General features: G+C 36.9%; 1 protein-coding gene across 3 annotated transcripts in view; it reads left to right on the top strand.

Moving 5' to 3' along the window:
• elf1 (E74-like ETS transcription factor 1) overlaps window positions 1-24,583 on the top strand; it is a 47,148-nt gene that overhangs the window by 5,811 nt on the left and 16,754 nt on the right. The window contains exon 1 of one of the 3 annotated variants that reach the window (XM_065273126.1): window positions 8,138-8,441. The exons of 1 other annotated variant lie outside the window; for it this stretch is intronic. The gene's annotated coding sequence lies outside the window, so the exon portion shown is untranslated. Of the gene's footprint in view, window positions 1-8,137; window positions 8,442-19,361; window positions 19,454-24,583 lie in introns of those variants that run through there. One more of the 3 variants, XM_065273132.1, reaches the window with a different exon arrangement.

Genomic DNA, 24,583 nt, shown 5'->3' with positions numbered 1-24,583 from the left:
TTATTTTATTAAAAAAATGTATTTATTACAAACGTAAATTCTGATCTAATTTAAGTCTGTACATTTTGGATAGCTTTTCGTTGTATAGATTTCGCACTATTGCGTGCTGGCTGGCTGGCCATGCTTGCGCATGCAATTTAGCCGAACGTGCTAAGTGCTCTTCGTCTCATATTTAGAAGTTCATTAAACTAAACATTAACAAACGGATGTTTTCGACGGGTATAAGTTTTTAAAATGTATTTAAAACATAGTGGTTATCTTGTCAAACTACAAAACAGGTAAGCCGTTTCTTTAAATTTCGGTGATGAAACGGAAAATATCTGCACGGAACCTATTTATGCCTGACACGACTGTCTTTCTTGTGATTTAATATGGTCGGTGTTCACTTTCAAATGATAGAAAAGAGATTCCTGAAATAAATAATATCATCCGGTCTTTCTGTATCTAAAGTTAATACAGAGATGATCAAAGTCAAAGCAAGCAAGCAGGTATTTCTGTGCTAAATAATAACGCGTAGTGTCTATAAAATGAAATCATTAATTTCAGTGTTTTTCTTGTTATAAATTAACGTTTAATGAATTGTATATAAAGATTCGTTTTTATCATTTGCAGTAACAATCACAAATTATTTGTAATTTCTCATTTGACGTTTTTTTTTTTGGTCATGACTGCTTTGACGCGCTTAATCTCCAAATTAAATAAAAACACTGAATTAGCCGAGGTTTCCAAGGCAGAATCTCCTTTGTTATATTTTTAGGTTTTACTTATCAAAATGTATTTTTGTGTGATGTTCTGTAGATCGTGGCTTTAAAATGTTATGAGGAATAATTAAACAAATGTTGCCTTACATTTTACCTTAAAAATATATATATAAATGCATCGTCAGTTTTGTCTTCGTTTATTACTTGAAAGACAGTTTTGGTCACTTTATCAGAAAGTTGTTAATGTGTGCTGCTTGTGAAAGAAAATAAAAGTTATCAATTTGTACCCGGTCTGACCCCCTCACAACCCATGCACACACACATAGATGATTCGACTATCGGTCGACTATGAAAAGATTCGACAATTCTGATTCGAATATGTAAATCCTTAGTCGAGGACAGCCCTAATATGTATACAATTATATTTGACTTTTGAATTATTATTATTGTAAAATATGTGACAGACACTGAAAGTGGGCCAGTGAAAATTTTGGCAGGGCAAGACGGGGCTCGACGGGGCCAGTATAAAAAATTATTTGCGTTGAGCCCTGCATGTACATCTTTATTTCAGCAATTATTGTAAGCTTCAGTAAATGACGTTCCTACTTCATAGAGCATTGCAATAGTGACATTGCATTAGTGACACAAAGGTCATGGGTACGAACCCTCATGTAACGCAAATACTGATTTTAAAAAATCTATAGATTGAATGCTCTGTAACTTTCTCCGGATAAAAGTGTATACTGAATAGTATACATAAATGTATATTTAAAAGAAAAGACCCACTCAGGACATGGCCAAAACCAAAATGTGACGTGTGCATTTTAAAATGGGCTCCCAGCAGAAAATAAGGCCTTTTTGTGGTTCACATGTATTTAGCTTGGACTCAATCATGCAGCTCTAGTAAAAGCAAGTGGGCTGGTTTTATTTTTAGGTTGTATAGGAAAGGTGTGTCTTTGCACTTTGTCAGCAGAGTCACGTGATGTAGCACTTGTTGCATGAGAGCAACTGAATTTAAGCTATAAGTGTAATAATGTAACATAAGGTATTATTTTTATATTTACACACAAAGGGTTGAATTTAATTATTTACACTACATAAATGTTGTGTTTGCACAATGTACAGTGCTTAACAAATTTATTAGACCACCTGTTTGTTTGTCTCATCATGACGTGCTTTAATGCTGACTCTTTTTCAACGTTTCATCATTTTAAACAGGAGTAAGGAATTTCAAATTGAATTTGCGTTTTTAAAACCAAATCTGAGGTGATACATTCAACTTCTCTCAGAAGACAAAAATGAATCAAGCAAATCGTATTTTTCTTTTAAGGAGTGCACGTAAATAGCTGTAACTGGGCATCTGAATAAAAATGCACTTTTCTTATAAAACAGTACATTAATTGTGCATTACAAAAATAATATTTTAGTAGTAGAGTAAAGATCTTACAGATACTGGTGGATTAAGCATTACAGAAACATGAAATCTATTCTGGTAATCACCAATACTGCTTATTTAGGGTAGCTGTGCCACAAACCTTACATTGGGAGGTGATCTAATAAATTTGTTAACTTAAACTAATTTTATGACATACTGACCTGAACGAGATTTAAGGATTGTGATGTGGGATTTGTGCTGGCAAAATGAAACGTAGTATCAGTGCATTACTAAAACTTTTGAGTTATTCTCTTGCTATTGAGCCAAAATGTGACCTGATTATCTATTTAAAAGTATCGATTAAAAAAAATAACATGTAATATTATTGTAACAGAAACATTCTGTTTGCATTTTATTTATTGCTGTTGAAATTTCTAGAGGAAGGAAAACAAATGTTATATGCAAACAACTATTCGTTTATCAGGATAATGTGGAGCTTGTTGAACTTGTTTGTTGTGTCCCACTTGTGTTGGCGTCAGACGGGTTTTGTATAATGCCAAACGTGTTGTTGGCACAGTGGAGCAGGTGCTTGCTGCATGTTTACACTGTTTGATCCAAAATTTAACAATGCGTTTTAATTTGCTTTTCTCCCCATTTTGTTTTGCTCTTTTGATCTACAAATGACAGTATGTGTGCAACATATAATGCGTTTGTGGACTTATATTCTTAAGCAAGTTAAAGACACGCCTAGAAGAATGAACGTTGCCCAAGAGGCCTGACAACTCTGTCACTTCTCAACAGTTCATTGGTGCAGTTAATGTTTTCTCAGAAAGGTGCAGGTAGTTACTGGTAAGCGCTAACATAACTGGCACTGTGTGTAGTGTTAACTAAATAACTATTCATTCATTTCTTTGGAGTGTATTCTTGGTCTCTTTTGACTGCATTTGACAAAACCCGCTGCTCTGCTGTTTTTCAGCCACAGACCCTGACTTCCTGTTTGTCAGCTCAGATAAAAATGTGTGAGGGCTCAATATGCTTAAAGATGTGATATAGGTTATTGCTAATAATAGGCAAGAAAACAAATGAATTGCTCATTCTGGTCATTTCAGTAGAAAAGGCGGTTGGTGTTGTGGTCTGTTTAATTGGGGTGGAAAATTGGGGTCTCTAAAATTAAGAATAAGCCTCGTAATCTAATTATGAGATAATCATCAAAGTTTGATTTCAATCACTGATTAAAATATAAAATATATGTTGATTTGACACAAATGCAGATTTTTTTATAGTGCATGTATAATGATTTTATGTAGAATATACAACAGTAAATCACAAAAAACAAAGACTTTAGCTGGGTTTTAACAGGCAGGGCTGCACTATGATAATATTGATTGTCTTTTAGCATATACATTTCTTAAAAACTGGGAATGTACAGTATAGCAGTCTTTTGCACATTAATTCTGAGATAGATTTTTCAATTAAGTCTGGGTCCAATAGAAATAATCGAGTGTGTGACATATTGATTGTATGAGTATGTATTGATTACTCTTCTTACAAAGTTGGAGAGTAAAAAGCTTTTTAAAATGAAACAATACATTGCAGCTATTGTGTTCATTTACAGTTTATAAACATCAAGTTGTTAAAAATCATATTAAATATTACAGCTTTTCATATACAGTTTATTGTGCTCTTTTGCAGTATTTTGAGGTCTTTGGTGATAGCTGATGTACACAGACATCATCTGTCACTATTACGGTCATCTTACATGTCATTTTCCCCCACTCTTGACAAATAAATTTTTTTTACTGCCTTCATGCTTATTATAACAATATTTAAAAATCATATGAAACCCTTATATGAAATATTTTTTTCTCTTCATTTAACTATTTGAGTCTACTTTAGCCAAATTGAGTTAAACTAACAGCTCTGGCTTCTATTGTTGCTTTGATATGAATGTATTACCTTATGCCAGTCAAAACTAAATGATTAACAAAGCATTAACTTGTCAATAATTTGATTTATGTGCGCTAAGTCTTACTTATAAATCTTATTAAATGCAGAATAAAACTCTTTCAGATCCTCCTTTATGCGGTTCACTCAATGATTTCCGATTGGTTCTCTGAGTTCTGACTTTTTAAACTGTTCGTTAAACAAATCTGTTTTAAATAATTGTTTGTTTTTGAGTCATCATTACTGGGTCACATTGTGTGTTGTGTAAGAGAGCGAACACAGTTGTGATGTTGAACCACGAACAATTACATGCATAAATCATTGCATGATTGTTCGTGATTCAGGCGCACATCAGTTGAGGAACGTTGTCCATATCTAGGCCTGTCACGATAGCTACTTTTCATAGTTCAGTGTTGCCCCAGAAATAATGCCGATAGTCCATAGTATTGTCTTTTTAAGACCATTTTATGTCACTGATTAGATATGACAATAAAATAGCATAATAATGCAAGAACATCCTTTCTAAGAAAACAACTTGGATTTGTAAGAATATTATGATAAAAAAAAATGAAATAATAATATGAAATTGGAATGTAAGAAAAAATAATATTCTAAATATGATAAAATATGCATTTCAATTTTAAACAGCTAACAGATTGTTCAGTGTAAATCCTAGCTTCACAGGGTTAATTGTTTTAGAAGAGTGTTACTGTGATAGCATCTGTGAGTATCCGCCATTACATGCAGTCACATCTATAATAGCTTCACCTCAGATCTAAACACTAGATATGGTTATGTTTCAGGTTAATTTTTTTGTATTGCTCTTTTCATTCAGTTTTCAGAACAAAGTAGCTATGCTGGCTTGTTTACATTAATTTCCTGTCCTCACGTCAGAGATGCGAGTTGTAACTTAGCTTTAAATCCAATTCCAGTCCGATATATTCTTTCAGACTGTATGCATTTACCATAAAAACATGACATTTGAGCTTGAGACCTGTCACTGTATGCAATTTCTCTCTGTGTGTGTGCACAGCCATTTTCGAGAAATAACAGAGGCAATCGCAATCGTCTAAAATGCTAATTCTTTTTTTTTTTGCACACAATGTTGACCTCATGTTGACCTATCGTTCGATAAGTCGATATAGTCCGCGACAGGCCTATCCATTTCATTAGGTACACAAGATCATTTTCTGTCAAACTGAAGAGTTCTTCCTAGGGCTGAAACGATTTATCGAGTTACTCGATTAACTCTAATCAAAATAATTCCTCGGCAAAAATTCTGCCTTGAAGCCTCGTTAAATTCCTATGACGCGCACTACACGCGGCAAGATCTGATTCACACAGATCGTTGTTCAATGTTCAGGAAGCACATCATGCGCGTGATACATTTTGAATTTAGTTGGCGCGATGGCGGAGAGTAAATATGTCCATAAACGGCAGAGAATGTCTAAAGTTTGGGATCATTACACTCTTATCATTACATTCAGCATCTGAACCGAAAACATCCACTGCTGTTTCACCAAGCGTCGATGAAACAAGGTAATGTAGCTTTCGCTGATTTTAACCCCATACTGTATCTGTAGCGATGTCGTTGTGCGGTTTGATGTTTTTAAGTAGTAAACGTATTCACGTTCAATTGCAAGAGAGTATAGCCTAAAAAAAGAACCCCTTCACACACACACGCATGCACCCTCGTCTCTCTCACGCGAGTCAGACCGATCGTGCAATGCATCACATATGCTTAAACTTTTATGTAGCCACGCAACAATAATTTCAGCTGCATGCATTCACTGTATACAGGACGTGATGTTGTGATTTTTCGAACGGATTCTTAACCTAAAATGCACCGCAATGCAAGTGATGCAAACCAAATGCAGCGTTCTATTGAAAATGAATGTATGTATTTCTGCCGTACCAAAATGCAATGAAGCAACTGAACGTCTGACTGGGATGTCACTCTTCCTCACGCACAGCACGCGTGCACACACACACAAACACAGGTGCACGTGTGCGCGCACACACATAGGTTGTTACCATAGCAAATAGGTTCACTCCAGAAATTATATATTATTTGTTAGTAGCCTAATGGTAAATGCTGCAGGTGTAGAAATGTACATAAACCAGATATTTACTCTGATGTCAGGGCTAGATTACAGCATGAAACCTGTTGTGCATATTAATAAATTAAAGTGCTTAATTGTTGGCACTGGCACTTATAAACACTAAATGGATATAAATAAATAGGCTTATTTTTTGGAGCCAAATGTCAATACCTCTGTTTTTTTTTTTTTTAAATAAAAGCCAAATGCTTGAACATTTTACTGCCACGTCATTTTCGTTATGCATTATTTGTTTTGGTTGTTTAAAAGCACACACATTTTTTATCCGATTACTCGATTAATCGATCGATTCAGTGCTAGATTAATCGATTACAAAAAGAATCGTTAGCTGCAGCCCTAGTTCTTCCGTTGATATATTTACTAAAACAGGAAGTTGAGGCAGGTAATATAAAATTATTTTTTTTCGCAAGTAGTAGTTATGCACCGAATTGAAAGTTCTGGGTCGAAAACAAATTCTGGATGCAATAGGCCGAAAACCAAAACTGAAAACCTGAAAGTTTTTGTATAATTGTATTAATATGAGACTTTTTAGTTTAATTAAATGAATGAAGTTGGACTACAAACCAATAACTTCAACCAATAAAATTATAAAAAAAATTGAAAGTAACACACCAAAATTGGGTGAAAATTAAACAAAATTAAATATCTTTCTTTTAGTTATATTTTACAGAATCGAATTTAACAGCTTTTTATCTAAATAATGTAAAGTTCTAGAAAACTATTTGTGTAAAACTGTAGTAAAGTAAAGCAGTAACTTAGCTGTAATTAAGATACACAATAATTTTAATGAAAAAAACAAACAAACAGGCAAGACACAGCATGGCAGTTAGCCTCTGTTCTGCATATGTCAACAGGCTTGATATGAGTTTCAGTGACGTCATTGCCTGCCCGCATAACAGTCCACCATGAGTTACTTAAAACTGTACACTTCATCATCAGTTACTGACAAACCCGATGAACATAGACTATATCTGAGAGCCTGACTTGAACTGAACTATTTTTAGTTGATATTTTCTGATGTTTTGTTTCTTTTAGGCGAAAACAGATTATGCCATTTTCGTCAGAAATTTCTGTGCATCCCTAGCAATTAGTTTTAATACATTACAACCATGAACATAACTTTCTAGTGGCTACTACTGCTATTTAAAGCATGTGGTGTTAAGCAATGGGACATTCTCATGTTATTGGTCAAAATGAGTCGTAATGAGTATTTTTGTTCTGTATTCTCAGAAGAGAGAGATAATAATTGTGTGTGTGTGTATGTATATGTATGAATGCTAATAAGAGATTGTAATTCATGTATCTGCTTAAACATTAACATTAAAACATTACTCACCTGAGTCAGGCATTAGCCAGTCTTAACACAATTTTATATTTTCTCTTTGGTAGATGACTGTAATGACACAAAAATCTCTGGTAAGGGCTCAAATGAATCACTGTAGTGCTTCTTCTCATTGTGCTTTTGAGTAGTGCAGTCAGGTGGGGCAGTTTTAAAATGTATGGCCTCTTTCATCTCTTATATCAAACATAAAGCCTGTGTTATGGGGCGTTTTATAGCCTGAAGGGCCGCTCCCGTTTTACCTTCTCAAATGTGTACCACCGTCACACTAAAACACATAATCTGTTTAGTTCCTATGAATCTGTACCTCTCCTTCAATTATTTATTTCTGTTTTCATACAGGATTTATTCTCTACAATTCCACTTTTCTACTTAATTCTTGCCACGTCTACATTCAGTTGTGAAAACCTTTACACTCTCACCCAGTCTTGTGTTACTCCTCTTGCATAGCTCAAGGTGTAGCCCGATTGTTACTTTGTCCAGGTTTCCCCTCCCCCACTGCTCTCTTCAGCCAATCGAAACCGGAGACTGAGCTCACCTGAAGCAATTTGCATATTAGGTCCACCCTTGCAGTTGATTGGTTCACGTCAAAGTTGTGTTTCACAGCTCGTCTGTCAGTGGTTGCTTTGGGGACATGAGTCACAGTGAGAGAGAGAGCTTTGCGTTTCAGTACTTCTCTTTTTTAAAGGTTCCAACGCTCAGCCATTGCCCTCCCAAACTGTGTTCTCATTTTCGCTCTATCTAGTATTGAAGTGAGTGGGAGAGGCATAGGGCAGGTCAGTGTTCAGCACCTTGAACATGCCATTTTGTTTGCTGTAGACACACCCTTGGATTATTTTTTTACTCCCGTCAACGTAATCGCTCTGTTTTTAAGATAATTAATTTTTATCGCAGCTTTTTTTGCCGATATCCTGACATGTTTTCCATCACAACTATGGACAGGAAAACCCCATACTTTTGAGGTTAGTGTTTTTAGTCTTTGTATTTCTTTTACACTTTAGTATGCAGTTGTAGATTTGTTGGCGCAAAATGTCTGTTGTCTGCCTACTTCTTCTCTTTTGTAAACAAGATTCTTGATGTTTATTAAAAATACAAATCTATGCACCAAGAGCATATTTTTATGTACATGAAATCACATTTATTTATTTTTAGGCCTACGTTTTAATAAAGTATAAATAATATGTATAGTTGATAATTTCTTTGATTTGTAGTATATATCCATAATATCATTTATCGACATATACTCTTTTGCACTTGTACAAATCTCATAAAGCATATTTATTATATAGTGCGTGATATATAGAAGTTTAAAGTCACATGTTTTCTAAAGAATCATTGCCTTATATGGGAAGTGAGAGTGATGTAGGCAATCATGTTTTGCAAGCCTGTTGACCAAGCCCATACAACATTTGCGAAAATACACTTGTTTTTTTATCACATCTTCATTGATTTTGAACATGTATCTAGCGATGCATCATGCAATATACCAGTAAGGCACTTCATCGTGTCGTTTGTTCATGTAAGTGATAGTTTTAGCTGTAGTGTGTCATTGATTCCATTACGTGGGCTTGTAGATTTCAGTTTGATTTTTAGACTGGCTTATCAGGCAGGCCTCATCATTACTATGGAACTTGGTCTGAATGTTGCTCATCCTGTTGTGCTTACAGAATCTCAGTAAGACTCAGAGGAGAATGACAAACATATCTTGTAATAATCCCTGATCAACTAAAAACACAAAAAAAAAAAATACAACACTCTTTGATTGGAACATCTGGATGTTGACCAATTTTACCACGTGTACTTATGCCTGACACCATACTTACTACAGTAACTTGTGACATCCCCATGACATGTGCTGAAGTATCAGACAGCTAATACTTCTCAGAAAACTAAAAAAACCATAAACTGTAGTTTTTGTCAGGTGTTTGATAAATTCTGTGACCAGTAAGGATGCCTGAAGAGTTTTATGCAAATTAATATCTTTGTTAAATTTCAAACGAGGCCACAAGCTTGAAGTTCAAAGTATTGCCAATGTTTGTACATTTATTGCACATTTTTGGTACTATATATATAAACATTTTAAAGTATGTATGTTGTAGTCTTTAGGTAATATCAGTTTAAGCTTTATGAGTGCTTTAGGCTTCTTATTTTTTTTTTAAATAATATTCAGATGTCAAAGCTTAGGTTAAAGTAAGCAAGCTTGAAATTCCTGAAAATGTTCCCCCACCCAATGTCATACGACCCCAGGTGTTTGGGTCAATATCAGATTCTACTTTAATGATCTTGTTATCTTGTCAGACCCCCTGTTAGGCAGAATATACTTCAACCATTCAGTCCCCCTCCAAGCCGTCCCTGATTTGTATTGTAAATGAGCTAGGGCACCTGGAATTGGCTAGTAGGCCCCTTTGCTGAGAACTGCTTTGTTTGGGGCTTCTCTTCAGTTTCTGTCACAGTTGGCAGAGTGACCGGTAGTGTCAGGTTGGCTCCTCGAATAATACAACATCAACAAGTCCCTGCCTGTAATTGGATCATTAGGTCTCGCAAAGCAGGAGGGGTGGACCAAACTGCTCTAGCTGGTCTAGCATGGAGAACAGAGGAGGGCTGGGCTTGGTCTGAGAAAGAATATTTGTCTCTTTCTGTCATACATTGTTTGCCTGGCTTACTAGCATTGATGGTTTGAGACCTGTGGCAAGGCTCATATTGCAGTCTATGGCTTGTTAGACCTTTCAAATGCTTTGTCTTGCCTTCAGCACTGGTCGTGGGTAAGAATGAGCTCAGATTAAGAAACCTGCTGGATTGGTGGCTAGTTGGGCTGATGATAACATCATCCTTGTCATAGTTCAACATTTTGACTTTTTAGACACGACCCCTAATATGTATAATGTTTATATTTGTTGATTTAAAGGATGTTGGTCCTACGCAAACTAATTTGCTCCCACAATGCTTCTGATATCTACCAAACATACAAACTTTCCCAACTATATTTAAGTCTGTAAGCCTTCTGTGGTCAGCAACTTCATCAGAACAACCAGGCAGGTTGACCAACATTTTCAACTGGTAAACAACATGGCTATGCTGGGCTATGTTAGATCAACACCAAACCCATGCCTAACCAACTTGGACCAGCATAAGAATGTGTGAAACTCTAAGCCTTAGTTTAAATATTTCTAGTGTTACAAGTTTTAAAGGTGCTAGTGATCTCCATATGCAAAATTACATGAACTATTTATAAGTAACAAGTGGAAATGAGATCTGAGATAACACATGTTGCCGTTGGGTATCTTGAAAAGCATTCTGAAAGCAGTAGTGTTCTTCTGAAATAGTTCAGGGAATCATTTCTTTGTCTATATGTTGTTGACTGCTCAGACAGATTTGCATCATGTTTTCATACTGCTCTCCCCATTTCCATTGAGCAACACACATTCTCAGTGTTGAAACTGTCTCCTAAAACAAGCTCAGACTGGCATACCCTAGTTCTCAGGTATAGTGAGATATTCTGGATTACAGTACTCGATCACAGATTTAGAAAACAGGGATTTATTTTCTTCTTTGGTAAATAGAATGGGCAAAAACTAATCCCATTTAAAAACAAATTTTTATCCACTCAAAACTGTGAAAATGCATGAACACTTTCAGTTCTTATATTTTTGACCCATCCAAAAATTTTGTCATACATTGCAGGATGATTGCGAAAAGATAGCAGAACAAACGGTCAGTCCATTTAGCCCAGCAATACCAAATGGTCTCAATAGGGAAGAGTGGTCTGCAATATCTTAGAAATGCCCCTTTGTTGAAGTAAATGATGTACTGGTACACCCATTTTGTTTTTGTCTTAAGATTTGGTGGTTGAAGATTCATTGTATTAATCTCAAGATACCCACTAAATGGTGCTTTTTTGGTTCGTTTATCTGGAAGCCGTGGCCTGGAGATGGGACTGTCCATTTGCATCCTGTTCCCCTTAGGCATACTTTATCATGTGTTATATTAGGTCTAACTGTGACTTTGAGGTGTTAATAATAAAATATGAAGGTGGTGATCTAGGGCCAAGTTGAACTGAGGGGGAAGTTCAATGTGTCAAAACAGTCAAAGATGTTATTTAGTCTTTCCTACAACAACTTTTAGAGATTAATATTCAGATCCACACCGACAAGTATTTTTTTTTTTTTCATTTTTTTGCTTGTCTATAATTTATATTATATATTACTACATAAGATGAAGTCAGCATGAGAAAATGTACTATCATTTTTATATTTGTTGTATCTTACCAGAGACGATCTACACGTCATGTCAGCAAATGAATGATATGTCACTCCACTTCCCATGTAAACCACACTGCTTAAAGTTTTGCTGGTGCTTTCACTATTTGTCACAAAAACATCACAAAGCCAAGTGCCTCATGACAGAATGCTACTAAAAAACAACCAAAATCTCCTGAAAAGGCATTAAAATTTAAAGGCAGTACTGAAATCAGTCTTATGAAACAATTCATTACAAACACTGTGCTTTCCAGATCTCGTTACTTGTTACAGCTACTAGTTCCTCTTTTGATAGAAAGGGATCTTTCTGTTTTTAACTGCTATATCTCCATGTAGGTGCTTATTGGTCACAGAGACTCAAGTTAAGTCTCATTTAAAAGGAATTTAGGCACTCATGTCATAAATATATTTTCTCTTTTGCAGTATGCAATAAAATATTTACTGCTGATATACTAGGTTTGGTGTTAAGTGGCAGAGTTTTAAGCTGCAGGAGGACTGGCTTACACCCATACCTAAAGCCTGAAATGTTGTTTATAGCTTTAGCTACGCAGGTGTTTGTTTGTTTGTGTGCGTACTAACGAGTGCTTAAGAGATAAACTACATGTGTTATACGGGTTAACTACTGCATCACAGAGGCAACTTCTGTACCTAATATTCCAGTCTGCCTTGTTAACAATGAGTACACAGGTCAGTCATGTGACAGGTTATTGCTCTTGACAGGAACAGCTCAAAGCAGTAAACTGCCATATTTTGATTTGAAACGTAGATACTTGCGATTCGGGCTCACGAAAACATAGCAAAAGGGTTCACAGGTTAAAAGATGTGAATAAAAGGGAGCGTTTCTCAGGCGCTAGCGCAACACGTGTGGTAAGAGCTGAGCGGGTATCTGGCATTTTAGAGAAACGCAGACAGCCTTTGAAAAGCTGTGGGTGGCTGTGTTCAACAGAACATTAAACCACAAGTCACACACTTAAAAAAAGACATGCTAATGAAAACTTGTTAGTTTCTGATGGGTTAATGTGAGAAACTATTGTTTTAAAATTAGTAATGTGAATTATGGTTTAGATGTGGTTCATCATTGGCAATGGCAGCTGAAACTCTTTGAATTTCTTTTCTGACTTATGTCGTTTTATTTTAAGCTTCCACCTAACAATGTTTAATAGTGTAGTGTTTGATAAAAATCCAAACAGCAGACATTTACCAGCTTCTCTAGAGTTAAACAATTGAGTTTTACCATTTTGGAATCCATTCAGCTGATCTCCGGGTCTGGCGGTGCCACTTTTAGCATAGCTTAGCATAATTCATTGAATCTGATTAGACCATTAGCATCACGCTTAAAAATATCCAAAGAGTTTTGGTTTTTCATTTTAAACTGAACTTTTCTGTAGTTACATTGTGTAGTAAGAACAATGGAAATTTAAAAGTTGCAATTTTCTAGGCTGATATGGCTACGAACTATACTCTCAAACTGGCGTAATATTCAAGGACTTTGCTGCCATACCATGTGTGCAGCAGGTGCAATGATATTTTGCAGTGCCTGAAAATAGTCCCCAGCTATTGAAAGTTACCAAGGGGACTATTTTTGGGTGCTGCGAATATCATTGCATCGTTCTCAGTAACTACAGAAGTCAAGTTTTAAATTAGAAAAATATCGAAACTCTTTGGTTATTTTTGACCGCGATACTAATGGTCTAATCAGATTCAATAAAATGTGCTAAACTATGCTAAAAGTGGCATCGCCAGACGCGGAGATCAACTGAATGGATTCTTAAACAGTAAAACCCAATTTTTTAACTGTAGGAGAGCTGGAAAATAAGCCTATTTTCAAAAAAAGGGTAGTGTCCCTTTAAATAGCAAAATTCTAAATACCTCTTGAAGCATCTTTCTGGGTCAGCTGCATTTTAAAGATGATATTTTACTTTTATCTTTGTTATTCTTTTATCCACATTGATGTTGAGTATGAGTGTATAGCAAACCTTTTGGCAGTTCATTAAGGCAGTATGTGCTTCACAGCGATGCCATAGAAGAACCTTTTTTGGTCCCTCAAAGAACCATTTAGTCAAAAGTTCCTAGTACCATTTTATAATCTGACAAAGTTTTTTCTCACCTTAAAGAACCTTTTGTAAAACAGTTCTTCAGATGTTAAAGGTGCTTTAAAAACCATTAGACAGAAAAGGTTCTTCTATTGCATTATGAAGCACCTTTATTTTTAAGAGTGTAGTCTTTAACACCATTATGCCAAGTAATAAAGTCAACAAAAGGAAAGTTTACTCTCAAATTCTGTAGTTACATCGTAACCTATGGGTCAAGTTGACTAATTCTGTGGCAAATTTGCTTTCAGACTGACTACAAAAGCATTCAAGTTTGTTTGAGGTTTGAATTTGATTTATAGTAGTATTGCATATTTTAGCGTAAAATTTAATTCTCAGAGCACTAGACACGCATCAAATCTATGGCTGCTTGGTTTTTACTGGTGATGTTATCTGCCCCCAACTTCCTCCCACCCTCTATAGGCCCTAAAGTAGTGCTTGCAACATTACTCTAATGGGTATTTGTAACATCAGAGTTTTTTAGGATTATACAATGATTTACTTTTCTACATTGAGCACATAATTTTATATCTTTAATAATAATGCTAGATGTTGGAGCTATTAATCCAGCATCCTAATAGACTTATTAATGGACTTTAAGTGAAGCAATTTATATTACGCAATATAAAACTGGGGACGTCTTTTTGTATGTATGTTATGGCATGTCATGTCAGTGGCAAATTTGTAATTTAAGTACTTGTTTCACATATGCAAATGTATTAAAACTCTAGTAGTGCATTTGTAGAGCACACAGAAGTTTTTTTTAACCATTTTTAAAAGTTAATTTTTGCTGTATAGTCATACACATATGCGAAGCGATCTTTGCTTTAACCTCTTAAGACTTGAGCTTTGGTTTGGCTTGCATTTCATATTTCATCCAGCTATTTGGGGTTAGGAAGAACCAATAAATAAAACAGCCAAATATTTTTTCTTTAAACATAAAGCAGTGTAATTATCCATGTTTGTGTACAACAGGTTCCAATTACACAGAATTAAGTATTATGGTGCAAAAAATGTGATGTCCACGTATGTGGACACGTCACCAGGTCTTAGGAGGTTAAGATAGATTAACATCTGTCACTTTTCTGGTGCCATTTTTTTTGTCAACTGCAAACTACAATGCCTCTTTCTGTTTATTGGTTTCCTTTTTTTTTTTTACATTGTTGCATTGCAGACAGTATGACGACATTTATGGTTACATTATTACAAATCTATATTCCTCTCAATTGCAATTTGTCAAAACAAAATTGTAAAGTACATAACATGGTTTTGATGTGTTTTATATGCCATCCGCAGCACAACAGTAATCAATAGCCATAATTACAGACTTCATTTCAGACGACTGGTTAGAAATTGTTATACATTATCATTGTGACACTTTACCATTTCAGTCGAATACATGATCTGTCAAACCATAGGACAGTTTTAGGGATAAGCCATAAAATGCTGGTTAAAAATACAATCATTATGTTTATTTGAGAAACAACATGTGCATTGCAACTAGCTCATTTCATTACCTTATCTTTTATCTGTTCCAACTTTTCATGCTTAAATGTCAGCCTCTCATTGTATCTATTATATCACTCAACATGCTGTAGGTCACCTGACAACTAGTTTCTTAGCAACAGCCACTCCTTGTTTACATTTTCATTGTGAGTCTCATTTAGTTTTCACAGTCCTCAAGAGATATTTGGTCTATTGCATGCACACAAATTAGCACCTTGCACTTTGTTATTCGTGCAGTTCAGTGCACCCAAATCCTTTAGTATCAAATCTCCCTTTTAGATTTGATGGATGATTCGATTCAAGTCTGTGAGATTATTGCAGTCCCTTGCAAGAGTTGAGTTTGTTTTGTAAGTTCTCACCTCACTTCACGATATTATCACTAGATTTGAGATGTTAGCTTGTACTTTTTTTCTTCGTCGTTTACAACCGTATATATATTATGCTTTGCTTTTCTCATCCTGTTGCTATCATGAACAAACGATGGCTTTACAAAGACCAGCATTCCTTTTCAAATATTGACCCGAATAAAACCCCCACCGCCATCTGCAGCCTCCACACAAATCGACAAATAGCGTCAACAAAATGGCAGGGTGTAATCTTCTTTCCATCGCTGTTTTTTACAGTCATTAGGTCTAGTTTCTGTATGTAGTTGAATTTTCCTCTCTTGTTTCTTGAATCGAAACTTTGTAAATGGAAGTATGGGGGAGGGGAGCGTTATTGTGGTGTGTTTTTAATGTGATGGGGTTTGCCTTGCACAGGTGACACCCAAGCCCACATTTACATCAACACGTTTTAACTTTTTTAACTCATTCAAGATTTATGCCATTGTGTCAGGAAAGAAAATTATTGAGGTTTTATCGAGCTGACTATACATACAAGATTTCATAACATTGCTATTTTGTTTTTGCAGTGCTTTTCTGTTTCGCCACCTGTAATTGCAACTTTTGTTGCAGCAGTTGCAGCTTTTAGATGATGGGTTGAGCAATTGTTTGCAATTAGGCTGCAGTCAGTAGTCGGTGAAAAGAGGTTCTCCTGTACACATTCCCCTCTGGGTTTTATTAGCCAGCATGGATCTGAAAGCTGTCTAAACATATCACTTACAACACTGTAGACTCATGAAGTATAATAACAGCAGGGCTCTTCATAAATCGAGTCTATAGACTCCACATGGACAATACCACAGGAAGCTTGTCAACGTGTTGTTTAGTGCTTATATGTTCAAGTTTTGGTATGGAGAACAAACATGAGTTTAATCTTAGCTGCGGGCATCCACCATATTTTAAAATGAAGAGTGAAGATTGTTACCTGTGTTCTCATGGTTTTCTGTTTGGCTGCATTCTGTTTGCTCATTGTACTTTGTGTATTATTAAATGCAGATTGTATTGGACCGTGTCTGAAACGACATGTAGACATAAGCAAGCTCTTTTCTTGTCACAGTCCCTCTTTCATAAAGCTGTAGCTGAAACCACATGGAAATGAGAACTAAGCCGCATATTGCACACGGCCCCTGCAGCTTTACAGGGCCAAAGGCAACCTTACATAAGATAATATGATAAATGTAACGAATGTCTGTTATTTTTGGTCAGTTGCGTCAGCTATGAAGTATTTTATGATGCATTCATCTCAAAGAGTGCCAGTAAGGAAGTATATGTCATAGTTTTACAGTCTGATCATTGTATCGGTATCTTTTGGGCTAGATAAATACAGAGACCGATATAGTTTACTCTAAAATAAGAGACTGTTTTTTGCGTGTATGTGAATGTCGTACGCTCGAACGCGCGACTTGCAAAGTATTGTTTATTTGACTGGTATGCATGTCGATTGCTACAAAATGCAATACATCTCGTGGGGTACATACTACATTATCGCATGCGCGACCTAGGCATGCAGTTTCAAATGCGTATCTCACATAGACTGTAAAAAAGATGGACGACGCGTTGTAATGAATTGAAGCCAAAAATGTCAGACCATGGTCGCCGCCATGTTACGTAAAAACGTCAGTTTGGAGCCAAGGCATGGGAAGAAGGAATCGTCCGCGGAGCCAGAGGTGGAGCCGTGGTATCAAACTTCCGCCCAAACGGTTGCGCGCCCAATTCAATCACGGCAATCATAACAACACCCCCGTTTCTATAGCATCAAATTACTAGCTAAAATAAAACGTATCACAAAAAAGAACAATTGAACATATATCAGCGTGATATCAACTACCTGAAAGGACCAAAATCATCTTTCAGAAACTTTTATTGGAAGTGTAAATATTTTGTTTTATTTAGAGCAGAGTCCCATTCGTTTGAATGGAGGGGGCGGGGTTTATGACTTGTACTGCAGCCAGCCACCAGGGGAGCCAGCAGCTTCACTTTTCAAGACTTATGAGGCACACCCGGTATCTCATCAGTAAAGGCGTTTTTGTGACCAGTAGTAAATCTCCATCACCTGCTTTCAAATGGAGCGGCATTTACTACACAGAGCTGTATTTCACAGAGAAGCTAGGGAAAAAAGCGGTCATAATCGTGGGCAAATCGCCTCTGATAATTTATGCAATTTTGACAAGCTTCTCTGTGAAATTACGGATCGTGATTTTCTCTTTGAAATCACAAAACTGTTTTTACTGATGAGATACACATGAGAATCGCAGGCGATTTATTGCCCACCCCTAATTACAAAATTCTGCCAGCGCATTGTACGCAGACCCTCGTGTATGCGTAAAAAGTGGACCATACTTCGGCCTTAATAACATTTTGGATACTATGAGTAAATCAAGTGTAGTTACTATGGTAATTCTTATGAATGCTTTCAAAATTAAAATGACATTAAAAGCTTTATTGCTTATTAAAAATGTAGTATTTTATAGATTGTATAACTGATTTAAACTTAACTCCAGGTGTTGTTTTAAATAGCAGAGTGCTTTGTAGAATTTAAAACAATGGCACACTTTTTGGGGTAATCCATGTGGACACCTTGTGCAGTTTAAGTCCAGACCTGTTTGGAATGCTCACTGGATTTAACAACCAGCTTCAGTTTCTTTTGTAACCTCTACTTGTAGATGTTTAGCCGTGATTTCAGGCAAGCGTTTTCGTTCTCACGCATGGTTGACCTTTGAATTTTACTGCTTTACAGTGCAAAACCTTGTACTGCCGCTCTTATCAGCGCCAGAATGGTGGCCAAGTTTTTTAGCTGCCGTCAGGGGCTGTCTCTTAAGGTTCTTAGAATTTCACTTTTGATTGTGCGGGCGCGAGGCGAGTGCGTTTTGCTGCTGCATTCAGAGTGCATTTTTCCTCTCCTTCTGCAGACATATGCTGTGACATGTCGGTATTGGTATGAGTGTAAACACATCAGGGATGGGTGAGTCAAGATGGCGGGGGTGGCGCTGTTTCACAACACGGTGCATGTGTCACTATAGACAATAGCATGGTAAATTCGACACTAGAGCAGTGGGTACATCATTTATAAGGAGTGACATTGTTCACAAATTTAGTTTTTTAGTAAATTAAAACCAAACTGGTATTAGATTCAATGTGCATTAAGTTACTGTAAAACGAAAGGAGAAGCTTTCAATTAACCCTTTAACCATGTAATAAAACGAACGTAATAAAGGATTTAATATGTCACTGATTATACAGGCACTGAAATGTACTGATGAAAGCGAGGGCGGTGCTAATTCTTGGCTGAGGTGTCTTCATTGGCTGAATGCCCTGAGCTTCTCTAGTCTTATTATGCCATGAATGGTTTCAGTGGCGAAGCCAAACCATTTTGTCTTTGCATCGAAATATCAGAAATATTTTATACATTGCATGATGTGTACCTACAGGCGGCACACATACAGTTCAAAAGACCCCAATAATCTGATATTTTAATCACTAACATAATCCAAAATCTTTCAGAAATATATCATTTGTTGTGCGCTGTGACATTTCATATTTTAATTTCTCGATGTTGGAGGCCTATGGTCTTTTTCAGCCCATGTGGCAATTTCCTGTCCTGTTTTACAATAATGACGTGTCTTCCTATCTGTGGTGTGCGGCCTGTTGCCACATAGTAGAAACAGATCGCAGGGAAGAGCACTTTTAACATTTTGTAGAGCATCATGTTGGTTTAAAGAAGTCAGTTGAAGTCGACTCGCTGGTAAGACTTTACTCATCTTCCTATATTTTCAAAGCATTTTACAGATCTGCACATCTTTGCTTATTGTACCAATGCTTGAGGACACTGACATACTGTTGAGGAAGTAGCTAACTGTTTAGTAGCAGGAGATGTACCCTGTCAGAGAGTGAGATGTATGATAGAGGAAGTGAGTAAAGGGTGCACCAAGTTCTGTTCCTCTATGTTGTTTTCTCAGTACTTAACCTCACTACCCGCACTATACAGCTTGTATTCATTTATTCCCTTTATGAATTAAGGCTTTAGAATAGTGTTGTTGTGTGTATATATTTATTATATATTTATTACACATTTTAATAATACGATTAGTATGTGTATAAAGTGTATTAGGGCTTGATGGTGATGGTTTATGTCTAAGTTCAGAAAACTTTACTTGTCCTAATATCAGTTCATCTTCGATGATGTCTGAGATAACTGAACCTTTTTAAATGTGTTTGAAGATGCAAGAATTCTGAGAACGAGGCTTGTTTTTAGTTTTCTCAGAAGTCAACCACTGAAGGGTGACATAATCTGAGGGTGATCAAGCAGGGTGATTAGTGTTAAAGTAGGGGTGCATTGAGAATCTCTTTGAAATGTGTAAATGTATTGATTAGTAGACTCTGCCATGCTTTGAAAGATTTTCAATTTTTCGTACAGCTTTATGTGAACGTTTTTTCAGTTTATAATTTTGATGATTGCTACCAAAAAACATATAGCAGACAAATGGGCTTGTAAAAAGTGAGAAATTTAGAGTATAAGAGGAAGGGGAAGAAGTTTCCACTCTCAAAATGAAAGAGAAGTGTTCGCTTGTTTGTGGTCTAACAGTCAGGAAGTAGCAGAAACCCACTGCTCGATGATGCATTTCCTGTCACTGCAAGATTCACAGGTCAGTTAGTGGCTGTTCTGTTTCCTTTTACTTTTATCTGTGTTCGTTTTAAGGTTCTTCATGTAAACTAGTAGAAATTTATTTCATATTGCACAGGTTGTATAATTTTACAACATAGGCATGTAAACAACACCGGTAAAGTGGTTGTTAAATTATCATGGACTTTAACATTTTTTTGAATCGCTGTAAAATTTACTTTTTATACGTTTATAAGTCTTCACGTCTCACAAAACGTCTTCTCAAAGAAGTCACATGGCAGAGATAAACAGCATCTTTAGACCCTAATAAATTTAGTGGCAGGGATTTTGTTTGCCTTCACCTGGCCTCAGTCTCTCCTCCCCAGACTTTAATGTTAGGAGAGCTGAGCTTTAGCCTCACAGATAACAGTGCTTGTCTCAGGTGGGTGTGGGGCCTCGACTTAGAGGCTTTTTCTACGCCTTGGGGCGTAGTGGAAAAGTACTTGCGAATGATCAAATTAGATTTGTTTCAGTCTCTACAAAGGTAGCAGGAACTTTCTTCTCTGTCTTTGTTTTTAGCACACAGCGTTTCTGGTTTTTGTTGTAGACGTCATTGTTAGATCTTGAAGCAATGTGTTTGTCTCTCTGTCTCTCTCATGAGAATAATTTTTTTATAAAAGTGCTGCTTAAAATGAAACTAATATTATATTTGCAAGAAAAGTTTAGATAAACCTGTAAGCCTCACTAGTTGACTAGTCAACCTTTTTTGCAGAACACTGTCAGCTGCTCTGGTAAATGTTTCTTGGTTGTTTTGTTGTATGTAGGATGCAAAAGTCGCTTCTGTTGCATACTAATAAAATGTATACCTTGCATAAGTAGCTTTAGATAAAAAATTCTTCCAAATCCATATATATGTAATGTAATGCCATTCTGGTTAAATGTCATCTCTCTTGTCCCTTAACCTATCTCCCTGATGCATAGTGCTCTCTTCTCCACTTCTGTGACCAACGAAAGGGGTGTGCAGTTTTGCTACTTTCACATCACTTTTCAATAAAAGACAGCATTTTGCTTGACATTGTAATAGAAGCTTCTTTAAAGTCACACGATTTTTTTTTTAAATAGGTTCATTTTCCAGCTCTCCTAGATTTATAAAGCCCCCTGCTATTGAAAGTAACCAAGGGGACTATTTGCGGGCGCTTCGCAATATCATTGGGAATGCTGCAGCCATGGTACGGCAGCAAAGTCCTTGATTATTACGCCAGAATGAGAGTATAGTTCCTAGCCATATCGGCCTAGAAAACTCCAACTTTAAACTTTCCGTCTGTCTTACTACACAATGTAACTACAGAAGAGTCAAGTTTTAAATAGGAAAAATATCAAAATCTTTGGTCATTTTGGCGCATGATGCTAATAGTCTAATCAGATTCAATGAATTATGCTAAGCTATGCTAAAAGTTGTACTGCCAGACGCGGAGATCGGCTGAATGGATTTCAAAACGGTAAAAATCAAATGTTTAACTCTATGGGAGCTGGAATATAAGCCTAGTATTTTCAAAAAAGTGTCCCTTTAAGGGCTGTTTGAACCAGTGGTTCTCAAACTGGGGGCCCCTGAGATGAGTTTTTTTTTTTTCAAACATTTTGGGGGGCGCACATAGAGATGCACCGTATACAAGGGGGGCTGCACGCCAAAAAAGTTTGAGAACACATTGCAACCTCATTGTGATGATTTTCTAACATCACTTTACAGAGTGACATGAGTTTATCCAACCTCTGACAACCTCCTATGTCCATTATCACAGCGTTACAGACTTTGCTGAGGCACCACATCCTCACAGGAACTGGCCTAAAACAGGCATGTTTGGCTGAGTCACGCAGATGACCTTGTTGAAAGAGGCTTTGTCCTCCATATTGATTGAAAGGGTGCTGTTGGCATATTTCCACACTCTGTGTTTCTCTTCTCATTGGCAAGTGGGAACAAGGCTTCAAATGCTTCAGTACTCACAAGAGGTGTTGTTTTTAAAGGCACATTTTGAATGGTGCAGTGAGAATTGTGGAGTGTGTTTGGGTGAAAACTAGAGACCAGCATGTTCTGAAATGCCAGGAATGCCAGTCCTCTTTCCTGACAGTGCTGGGAAAGGGCTCCACATTCCTCTCTTTTTTTCTGATAGTATGTCTCCCTTAAGAGTCTTAGCATCCCAAGCTATTTTTTGAAACGCTCAAGAGCAGTTTTTTCTCAGATGTGCTGACATCACTATTGCCATGATGTCGCTCCCTGCAGAATATGACAGAGAACGGCTTCACCATCTCCAAAGTCTCTGTTTTAGTCCATCTTGGTTACATCATCAAAATAAAGCAGCCTAATATGTTTAACTCATAACTATGCCAATTCACAATCAACAATTTACCCATGTTAGATAATCATTCTTGTTTGACTTCATAGCTTGGTGACTCACAGCTTAGTCTTACACTTGGCTTCAATTACCTCCTTTCATGGTCAACACTGAGCTCAGCTGAGGACTCTTTAGTGAGGGGGGGCATCGGGTCAAAGGATAAGATCATAGCTATCGTTCTTCCCTCAATACTGTTTTTTCATCCATCATTGTAGTCAGCTTCATATTTACTTGTTTTGACAACATGGACTGGGCTCTTTGCCACTATCAGCTGCTGCTTTAGGATCATTAGTAACTTGATTATAATATCACAATGTTTTTATGTCTTTTGAGACACCTTAAAAATTTGCCTTGCATGTGGAGCATGTATCCTTGGCAGACCTCAGCAGTGGTGTCATGAAAGCCCCACCCTGGTGAATGTTTGCTCACTGGAGTCTTGAGTACTGAGTAACTCTCCTGCACGCTGGCCTCCCCTCCCTCCAGACCTCTCTAGATGACGTGTGGGACAGGCCCAACTTAAGTCCGTCTGTTTGTGTATGTGTGAAGGCAAGACAGCTGTTGTAATGTCCTCTGGTGTTATTCTGTAGATTCCGTTATGGTGACACAGATCATTCGCCGCATGCCTTGTATCAGGTCTTTTTAATCCCTGTAGAGGGATGATGGGAATTAGCGCAGAGACCGGTGTGATTCGCACAAACCACAGATTTGCACAATTTTGCTCCCCACCAGACTCGTCTCTCTCTGTAAAATGTTCCCATCCATCCAATATCACGCTCGCTCTCATTTGCCAGCACATTACCGTCAAATGGTGTGAATGACTTCATTACTCAAAAGCAAGACCGTAGGGCTCTCAGTTAGATATTCTAATTGAATTTCAAGCTGCAAGCTTTAGTTGTGGCATTCGCAGCTGTAGCCGCCTTTTTTGAGAGTGAGGAAGAAAGGTTGAGAACTTTTCGATAACGAAAGAAGAACTGAAAATAAAGTGAGGCCATTTTGAGCAAAACGTAGACATTGTGCACTCAGCTGGCAACTTCTGACCCCTAGCTCAAGTTATGGAGACTTTAAGGGTGAGTGCTTTCCCAGACTGCACAGAGACCGGGTCAGGGTTGAGGTGGGCACAACCCACCCTGTGTGTGGTCTTGTGATACCCCTTGTACGATAATCATGGTTGCTTATTGCTTGTGCGGATGAACTCTTTTACTGCCATAACATGTTGTTTTGTATCAACATATAGATTTTCAAACATTAACTGTAAAAAATGAACAAAAAATCTTACAGACAGATGAGTTGCCCACAGAAGATGATCTCACATCATCGAGTCAGTCTGGGATTACATGACGAAACAAACAAAACTGACACCGCCTACATCCATATGAACTCTGGTAATATGTTTGGAACAACCTACCTGGAAACTACAGTACTGTTTAAAGTTTTAGATGTTTGTGAAAATGACAAGTATGCAGTTTTTAATGCCACAAACTGATCTGGACTACGTCAGCAAATGACCACCCTTTGCTTTTAAAACTGATTCGGTCCTTGGTACACTTGCTCATAGTTTTTAGGCTAGCTTTGTAAGTAGGTTGGACCAAACCATGTTAAAGATGTTGCCACAGTTGGTATGCATTTAGGCTGTTTTAACTTTTTCTGTTGCTTCATGTAATCCAAAACTGACTCATTGAAGGTGAGATCAGATCTAGGTTACAGTACTTTTCCAATTGATGGCAAAGAAATATACTATGTTTAGAAATACACATTGATACTGACACACTAAAGCAAAGTTATTCACACCCACCCATTCTTTTTTTTAGAAAATCTAATAATTTAGTTTCAGTAAATGATTGTGTTACATCAAGACAAAGAGCTTATTTTAACCCTCAGAGAC

The sequence above is a fragment of the Paramisgurnus dabryanus genome, chromosome 16 (genome assembly GCF_030506205.2).
Source record: "Paramisgurnus dabryanus chromosome 16, PD_genome_1.1, whole genome shotgun sequence".
NCBI classification, from domain to species: Eukaryota; Metazoa; Chordata; class Actinopteri; order Cypriniformes; family Cobitidae; genus Paramisgurnus; species Paramisgurnus dabryanus.
This window is presented reverse-complemented; position numbering and strand designations above follow the sequence as displayed.